Genomic DNA, 10,358 nt, shown 5'->3' on the forward strand with positions numbered 1-10,358 from the left:
TGGGGTCTAGGGTGTCCCTGACTTTCTGCACTGAGGTCTCAAGTTGTGGTTTACTCCTTGTCCTGAGATAGCCTGACTCAGTTCTGTCTATTGTACCAGCTTCTGGGGTTTGAAGTCTGCCTTCCTCACTGGAGCTGAGACGCTCACTGCTGGTCTTCTGTATGACTGCCTACTGAGCTGGAACCCAGTTCTTTTGGTTACTGAGCTATGCTGTGGATAATAGCATCCTGCTGACTTTCCAGTTCCCTCACCTATGCTGGGCTTTTCTCCCTTTTTCCTGAAGTTCCTCAAAGATATCTTAAGCTGAAATGTTGATTCATTCTGTCTTTTTGTGAATTGTATTACTTTAGGGCTTTAGAGGGAGACTGGGAAAAGCTCTGGGGGCATCCAAGCTTCTCTCCATGATCTTGGTTCCTCTCAGACTTATGTTTAAGGAACAAAACATTTTGACAGCTCTGTGGAATTTAGACTAGACAAGAAAAAGACATGACAATAGAAGACTATGCAACAGACTATTATAATAATCTAATCACAAGGTAATAAAGGCCTGAAATAAAATTGTGGTTTATGAGGAGAGAAAAGGCATTGAATATAAATGATCTTATAGATATACAATCCATTAGATCTTCCAGCTGAATTGATATAAAAGGTGAGGAATTAAAAATGATGGTTAGGTTACAACCTAAGAAACTGAAAGAACAAAATGATGATTGATGTCTTTTAATAGAAATACAGAAGTTTGGATGAAGGGTTGGCTTGAGAAGAGAGGACAGATTATGACTTCCATTTTAAATAGATTGAATTAAAGAAGTCTTGGAGACTAGAAGGGAAACAGATTTGACAAATTATAAGAAATTTATAATAATCTAGGTGACAGGTGATAAGGGACTAAAAGAGTGTCTGTGTGAGAACAAAATGGTTGTCTTACAAACCCAGTTTGATCTGTCTAATATAGTTAGTAATGAAGGACTAAAGCTCAAGGGGGAGATTAGAATTTTATGTGTGAAACCACATTGAGATGATAATCAAATGTATAGAAACTGATGAAGTCAACAAATGAAGATGGGTCACGGAAGATGTTGAGTGACTTTTCTAAGGTCACACAGTGATTTGAATAGACTCATAGAACTCATATGTATCAGGAGAGGGGGAAATTTGAACTAATGTCATCCTTACAGAAATGCCTAATCTCCATCCATTGCCCTCTGCTTTCCTTAATTTTAATAATGACTACCCAAAACAGACTTGGAACATAACCATTAATACAACTTGCTATATTAAAAGGAGGTCAGACTTTTTAACAACTTGGACTCAGATTAGACTCATGTGACAAGAAAGGAGTACCATAGAAAATTCTGTTGAGATAGACACATCAGATATGAGCAAGAGACAGTCTTTCTGAGTTCTCATAATAAAATCAGTAATAAAAGGAATGTTTAGTGATTGTAACACTTTCTGACACTGACTGATTAAGAGGCAGTGTCTGACTGGGATTTTTCTTCAGTTAATGTCAAGAAAGAATAAAGATAATGACTCCTAGGGTTTATTTGCACTCAGAGTAGATGAGGTCAGCCAGCTGAATCCACAGCTCAGCCCCATCAGATCATCAACCTGAACCTAAGGATATTTTATTATCCACTTACTTTCTCCTCATGAAGTGTGATATTCTACTGAAACTAGTTTTCCAACCACAATACTATTGGAACAATTCAGAGGAAATGATTGGGGAGCAGGAGCTGAGGAAAACGAAAAAGGAGAGAGTCTATCTCCTGAAGGCTAAAACTCCATTTCAGAGAGAGATACATAAGAGAATATGGGGTTTTTACAAAGTTTTTAACAGCAAATGTAGATGATCCAGCAAAGTGGTGACACATTATTCAAAATAATCTATTTGAAAGCAATAGGAGGGGTTTCTCCTGATCCACCTGATTAATCTCATATAGACAATTCTCCTTAAAGAGAAAAAAGGATGACTTATGATAAAAAGTGTTGATGTATCTATCAGGGATGATGTTCACAATGTTGAGCTCCTAATCACTTGACTCCTACAAAACCTACTGGACAGAAGGAGGAAATTATATTTGCATGCATTTATATATGCATATACCTGCATGTCTATCCATATACACATGTGCCTCTATATGTCTATTTATATGCAAATGTGTATCTGTACTTATGTATATATATATATATATATGTATGCATGGATGTATCTATAAAATTTATGTATAAGTGTAAATGTATAATATTGCATACATATACATGAAAATATTTATACATATTATATCTATATAAGTACTTATATAATGTATATAAAGGTTTTATATAAATTTTCTTATTTGAGCCTCACAAAAACTCCATGAGGTAGTTGTTATTACTAATCATATTTTACTTGTGAAATAATTGAGGCTCTAAATCACACTGCCAATAAATCAGAGATAGGAGTTTAACCCAGGTCTTCCTGATTTCAAGTCTTACATTCCTTTGTTTAGATGTTAAAGAAGCCCTACAGGAGGTAGATTCTATCTAGCCCCTCTAGAGACATGGACCTTACCCTAAATATATGTTGTAATCCTTACAAGCTGACCTTCTCTTTGTTTCTCACATACAACACTTCTTTGCTAATCTATTTAACTTGCCATTGACCTTCCCAAATGCCTGGAATTCATTCCCTCCTTTTGTTGACTTCCTCATGTTCCTCTCTTCCTTTAGGTGGAGATCACAAACCATTGTCTGTAATGGAGAGAAGCTCAGAAGCCCCCAGAGCTTTACCTATTCTCCCTCTAAAACCCTGAAGTTATAGAATAATACCCTCCTCGATCTTCCTTCTATTTTATTACTTAAATATATTTGTACTTATCTTATATATTGTATTTGTTTCTACATGTTATTGTTGTCTTCATCTTTATAACATAAAGTTATCACAGTTAGGAAATGCTTTATTCTTTATACTTATATTCCCAGCAGAGTACTTGGAACACAGTAGACATTTAATAAATATATATTGAGTTATTAAATCAGACTGCTTCTCTAACTACATCAGGTTCTTGAAATTATCAGTTGCATTATCTTGTGAATTTAATAACCAGAATTGGAGTCAACAGGAAGATATAGAGGGAAATATAGGAAAGGAATACATAGAAAAAATAGTATCAATAGCCATCAGTTTGGTAGACCCTCCACCTATTTTCCAAGAGGAGGGACCATGGAATGGGAGACAGACTGATGAGTTGGAATCAGAAGACCTGGGTTTGAATTCATGTTTTCCTATTTAGTACCTAGGAAACTTCCAACCAGTTACTTTCCTTTTCTGAACCATCGTTTCTTAATGAATTAAAAAGTAGGTAAGGAGGTTTGGCCTGAAAGAGCTTTCAATTCCAAATTCATGATTCTCTCATTTATGTTCTCTGTTTCTCTCTCTGTACATTCTTTCTACCACCTCTCCCAAATGTTTTCTGTTTGATTTTAAAATTACTGACCTAATATATTTTATGCAAATCATTTGGTGGTTCTTTCAAATCCATTTCTAGTACCATAGAATATAGTGACGGGTGGACAAGACAAGTTTAATCCAACTAGCCATGAAATAAATATGTAAGTTGCAATTAGACAGGAAGCATGCACAATGTATTTTGCCTGTCCCACCCATTTGGAGCCTTGGTGAGCTCTTCTTTCCAGAGTGCATAAAAGCCCTGATCTGACTTTAAAGCCAGTATAGATATGTATTGGCTATTTTCTGTCTACTTACTGTATGGTGAAAGATATTCTATTAAATTGCTGTTGCACTAAATTTGTATTTCCAGACATAAAATTCCATGAGGAACTCTCTGTTTGTCTATCTGTCTGTCTGTCTCCCTCCTTCTCTCTCTCTCTCTCTGTCTGTCTCTGTCTCTTTCTCTCTCTTTCTTTGACTATCTCTGTCTCGGTCTCTCTGTGTCTGTCTAGATGTCTGTCTGGCTGTCTATCTGCCTCTGTCCCTCTCTCTGTCTCTCTTGTTTCTATCTCTATCTCTCTCCTTTTGAATGATTAGGAGGAATAACTACTATAGTCTACTAAGTGGCATAAATGTATGATATTGCTGTTTGTTTTGTCTGGATTGTCTTTCAATTTTCTTAACCTTAGATGAATGGTTCTCTGGAAACACACCTGATTATGTTATGAACCACTGATGAAAGCAAGTCATATTAGGACTCTGCCCTTGAGAATGACCTGTATGACCCAATCTAGTCATGAGTATTAACAGTAGTCAATCTGATATATATACAATACAACTACCAAGTAACCTGCTTGAACTAAATCATCAGTGTGTCCACCCAGCAGTGGAAACATGAAATCCTACAAGAAACATTGTCTAAAATTAGTTATACAAGATACAGAAATTAACCCTTGCTTCATGTTCTCAATAAATATCCCTTTGTAAGAGCTAAATGATATTACTTGGTTAAATTATTTTGATATTTTTCTCACAGTTTAGATGATATGGAAGAGACAGTTATGAAATTAATGATATTAAAGGAACAATGAGGATTAGCATTCACCATGACTCTTCAGAGATACATAAAGAACTCTAAAGAAAGAAGGAATAGTAGCCTGATTCTGGAGTCCTTACCTCCTACTTCTAGGGTGAGGTTGTTTTTTTCACCCAAATGTAATTTCTATAGCAAGTTGGTCAGAATTATTTTAATTGTAGTCATGTAAATTACTATTTTTTGCATTTTGGTTATCTTTCTTGGCCCAACTTAAAGTGCAGTAAACAATTTTCAAAGATACCTCTTTCCAGTCACATTACCATCTCTCTCCATATTGTTTAATATTCACAAAATTCAAGAACCATTCATTAACTCTAAAAATGGAATCAATTACAGCAGCCCTGCATTCAAATGCCCTTGCTTCTTCACATTTTGTCCCTAATATTCTATCCTTGATTTCAACTTTTGAATCAGACTTTCAAATCTCTGTTCTCTTCTTTCATCTCCTTTTTCTCATCATATCTCTTTCTCTCCCTCTATCCCTCCCTCCATAGTGAATTAGGGTAATTGTCATGTGATTATAGAAAAAGGGCCAAGGTATGAAAAGTCATGAAAGTAGAAACATTTCAAATGATTAAAATACAAGGTATTTCTGTGTATTCTTCATTAATTTGAGCTTTCTAGATCCCCCCCACATATAAGGAAATCATACTTATTTATTATCTTGGTAGTTATCTAAGAGCAAAAGATACTAAGCTTTTCCAGAATAAGGTAGGTCACATGGATTATGTTGCAAATATAGTCTCACAATACTGGACATCTAGTCTTAAGAAAGCATTAGGCCAAAGACAAAAGAAATCCTTTTGAAATCCTTTGAAATATTGTTTTTGGGAGAAAAGAGTTAGCATCTTGGTTTATTTGCAAAATTTTTTGCATTGGGGAAATATTCTGTCGATCAAAATTCCATCAAATAAGTCTCTGTGTCAAATATTATGTATATTAATGCAGATGAAACTGTGGTTAATCTTAAAGATAATATCAATCCTACTTATTTATTATTTATATATCATCTTCAAGGAATAAGTCTTTTAAGAGAAAGAATTTTCCCTATCTTCCAGGATTCAAATAAAAAAACCATTATTAAATAAAAATAAAAATAGTTCATATGGATTCTGGGCTTTTGACTTAATCCTTATAGGATTCATATAACAAGATGGCATTCTGCTACAAGGGCAGACAATGCTCAATAGTAGAGCAGATTTCTTTAGATTGTGTCATAGATAGAATAACTTGGGATCCATTCTGTCCAAAGTGTTCATGGCCAGAAGATAAATATTCAAATATTTCTGTTGCAACATTCCTTGAATCATGAGGCCAATTCAGATTGTCTCATGACAAAATCTAATCTTTTTAGAATGAACATCATTTTGTGCTAATTTGCATACACCACAGAAAATCAGAGGTGACTGCAGCTCATCAGTCACTTCCCCTGCCAGAGCAGAATATAAACCTCACACAAAGCATATGCCAACTATTAATTAGAGTGATATTATACTTAGCCTTCATAGTCAGGTTATAGAAGATAATCATAATGAGGATGAAAAATATTTGGGAAGTAGACAAGGCAAGAGAAAGAAACATAAAATGTCTTTGAAAGAAAAGCAATGATGTTTGATTAATGGCAGAATCTTGGATTAATAATAGCAGTTACATTTAAAAGAAGTACTACATTAGAATGTAAAAATTAGAAATATTTTCAAGGATAAGAAGTCTGTAGTTATACTCTGATATGAAGAATCATTAAGGGATGGCTGAGTTCAGAGTGTCTTCACTCAAAGAAAAACCTGTAAGGCCCAGAGTGATTATAGGTTGAATCTAACCCCATGCAATTATCTGTTGAAATAGTGAAAAACATGAAAGACATCACTTTAAAATATCAACCAAAAACTATTTGAACAGCCTGTCTAAGTTCCTTTTTTATTATATTTTAGTTAAATCATAAAAGAATCACACATACACACAGAGACACAGACACATACACACACATTGCCATCAACAACAATCAATTTCATTTTTTGAAACTCTCAGAAAGTAAATCAATTGTATACCTATCATGGTGAATGAATGGATAAAAAATCATTTTAAAAACTTATTATTTGCCAAGTGCTATTTTAAGACCTAAGTATGCAAACAGAAAAAAATTAGACAATCCTTGTTCTCAAGGAGCTTACCCTCTAAGTGAGATAAGCAATATATAACAGGGCATAGCTACAGGATGAATAAAAAGTCTCAGATGTTCTATGGGGAAAGCTTCATGGAGAAAAGATAAGATTCAAATGAATGAATAAATAATTGAATAAATGGAGAAACATGAATGAATGAATGAATGAATGAATGAACCAACAAATAAATAAATGAATGAATGAAAAGTGCATTAAGAGAAAACTTCCATGGTCCTAAAGTGAGAGGATGTGGTTTTTGTTGCCAGATAAGAGAAGATGCACAATACTTAAATGAGGCAACTATCCCTCTCAAGTTAAAAGTGCAATCCAGCCTTGATCTGAATGCATCTGCCTTAATAAAATAAAAATTTGTTCTCTGCGTTTCTTCCTGAATTCAATGGCTAATTCTCAGTCACCACCCTTTGCCTGTTACTGACCATAATGTTCTAACTGTGACATAAGCTTCTATCATCCCCTCCATGAATTAGTTCATTGATTGATGATGTTCAACCAAGTATATAATAATTCTCCTTTTTTTTTAGTGTTTTCAAGGCAATGGGGTTAAGTGGCTTGCCCAAGGCCACACAGCTAGGTAATTATTAACTGTCTGAGACTGGATTTGAACCCAGGTACTCCTGACTCCAGGGCTGGTGCTCTATCCACTGCACTACCTAACCATCCCCTCCCTTCTTAAACTTGTAAATATTTACAGCATCACAGATAGGCACAGCAATAAATGGGCTAAAAAGAATAATTAGGGAGACTTTTCTCTATTCTTTTATAAGAAATGAAAGCTTGGTGGATTTTTTCCCTGGGTAGTAGGATTCAAAAGCACATATACTCACATATACACAAACAAAATTCTCTATTCATTTCAATAGTACTCAATCAGAATATTGAGCTCAGTGCCAGGTGCTATACTCATTGAAACATTTGCCTTCTTAAAAGTAGAAAATTGTATGCCTGGATAAAAATGGCAAAATTACCCATATGGAAAAAAGGAGCTAGAGCTTTGAATGTCCATATGATTTAGAAAAATTTAGGAATTTTATGTCCCAGGATTGTGCTTCAAAAAAAAGCCTAATTCTTAATGAATACCTCCCACTAAATATGCCACCATTACTATCTGTTCCTGAGAGATTCAAGGAAAAATTGAGCACATGCTTCTGAACCTTTCTCTTTAACTTTCTTGAAGAAATGAATAAAATTCAAAACTTAGAATCAAGAAGCCCTGATTTCAAATCTGACATAACATGCTTATAAAATTTGGCACCATGTCTAACTCAATTTAAGTCTAAGTTTCTTCATTCTAAAAATGAGAATATTCACCCTATCTATCTAATAAAATTGCTGGTAAGATTGATTTAAGAAAATTTACAAAGTTTAGAGTGCAAAATAAGTGCTAGTGATAGAATAGCTACAGGATGAATTCATAATTTTTGATATGAAGTTATGATTTCATTGGTTTAAGGAACTCCCAAATATGTATGTATTTATCTCATTTTCCTCATATGTAAAAATGAGCTGAAGAAGGAAATGGCAAGCCACTCTACTATTTTTGCCAAGAAAACCCCAAATGGAGTCACAAAAAGTAGGATTTGACTGAACCACAAAAACAAAATTCGACTATTGACTTTTGGGAATTACAGAATATTTTGATATTTAATATTAAACATATCAAAAATTATGAACCATTGCCTTGATTTTTTTTAAACTTTGTTCACCATTTTTCATCCACATATCTTTGTTCTTTACCCATCAGGAATTGAAAATATAACCAATGTTATATTTTATATCCTCTTTTCTGTTTTTTCCATTAATTTCCTTCTTAAATTCCAATTCCTTACCCTTCTATAGACTGTAAATATTTACTGTCTACTTATAGCTATTATTTCCATTATTTATTCTTTAAGACTAGAATTTTATCTTTTTTCCTTAATTATTTTACTTTTCCTCAATTACGTATTAAAACAATTTTTAATATTTTTGTAAATTTTGAGTTCCAAATTATACCCCTGCCTCCCTGTCCCCCTTTCTGAGATGTTAAGCAATCAGATATAGGTTATACAAATGCAATCATGTAAAATCATGTAAAACACTTCCATATTAATCTACAGTCTACAAGAAGATTCAAATAAAAGAAAAAGAATGAAAGAAAAGGTTAGGAGCCGAGCCGGGCTGTTCTCAGGGGCCGCGATGCCTCCGCCCCGGGCGCGGGCCGGCGCGGGGCTGCTGGCCGCCTGTGGGCCGCTGTTCCGGGGCCGCCTGCTGGGCTCACCAACATGCTGGGCTGCAGCGGCCTAGTGGCGGTGGGGACAGCGTGCGCTAGGCCTGCTCGGCCCCTGGGTCTCACACGCCCCTGGACCTGCGCAGCACGGCTGGCATGTTAGCCGTGGACTGCAGCATGGGCCCCTTCCTGCACTACTGGTACCAGTGGCTGGACAAGCTCTTCCCTGCCATGGGCTTTAAAGGCATCCGGACCATCTTGAAGAAGGTCCTCGTGGACCAGCTGGTGGCCTCCCCGCTCCTGGGCGTCTGGTACTGCCTGGGGATGGGCTGCTTAGTGGGCCAGAGCCTGGACAGTGTCTTCCAGGAGCTGCAGGAGAAATTCTGGGAGTTTTACAAGGCTTATTGGTGTTTTTGGCCGGCAGCTCAGCTGGTGAACTTCCTTTATGTGCCCACCCATTACCGACTCCTACCTCTAGCACCGGGACTGCCTCCCGGGCCACAGGGACCTTGCCTCCCACACCTCACCGACTGTGCTACCAGGAGAAGCCAAGCACCTGGCAGGGAACTGGGCATCTGGGCCTGAGCTTGGAACAAGACTGGCCATGAGCTTGCTAAATACTTGTGGGTCCTAGAAATCTAATCAGAGGTTGTCATTTAACTTAACTGATTTACTGTATCCAGGCGATAGAGAAGAATACGAGTAGGGGCTATTCAGACCCACTCTTCCAAATAGGACCCCACTTTTCTGGAGACAAGCCACTGGGGATCTCAAAGCACTTTATGGATCAAAGCAGTGGAGGGGATGGCTGGCAAGGAGGGAGCTCAAAGCAGCATGGTTAGGCCAACCTATGTCAGGCCAGACTGACTCCAGGACGGGAACTTGGGATGGAGGACCAGAGCAGGAACAAGCATTGAACAAGCATTGGCCTGGGGTTTCCCCTGATTCAAATCAGAAAGTAGAAATCCTAAGTCCCCAAGTTAGCTCTGGCCTGGAGCTGGGGCCACGATGCTCCCCGAAGGGGGAAGCAGGTGGACAGGAGCAGATGTGGGGAGGCCCAAGCTTTTGGGGAGACTTGTTCTGGGCTGCCATATGTCCTGGGCTAATAAAAGATTCTAATCCTGATTTAAAAAAAAAAAAGAAAAGGTTAAAAATATTGACAGCTTCAGTCTGTGTTCAAACAATTCAGTTTTTTTTTCCTTTAGAAGCAGATAGTATGCTTCATTATTAGCCCTTTGGGATTGTCTTGGATCTTTATATTGCTAAGAATAGCTAAAACATTGACAATTCTTCATCATACAATATTGCTATTACTAAGTTTAACATTCTCCTGGTTCTGTTTGCTTCACTTTGCATCAATTCATTTCAGGTTTTCCAGGTTTTTCTGAAATCTTCCTGCTTCTTATGTCTTATAACAAAATAATGTTCTATCACAATCAG

At 36.6% G+C, this 10,358-nt stretch overlaps 1 pseudogene; it reads left to right on the forward strand.

Annotated features, from left to right (window-relative positions):
- Positions 1–8,887: 8,887 nt before the first annotated feature.
- LOC141502937 (mpv17-like protein 2) lies at positions 8,888–9,503 on the forward strand (annotated as a pseudogene).
- The last annotated feature ends 855 nt before the right edge of the window (positions 9,504–10,358 follow it).

The sequence above is a fragment of the Macrotis lagotis genome, chromosome 1, assembly GCF_037893015.1.
Source record: "Macrotis lagotis isolate mMagLag1 chromosome 1, bilby.v1.9.chrom.fasta, whole genome shotgun sequence".
Classification (NCBI taxonomy): domain Eukaryota; kingdom Metazoa; phylum Chordata; class Mammalia; order Peramelemorphia; family Peramelidae; genus Macrotis; species Macrotis lagotis.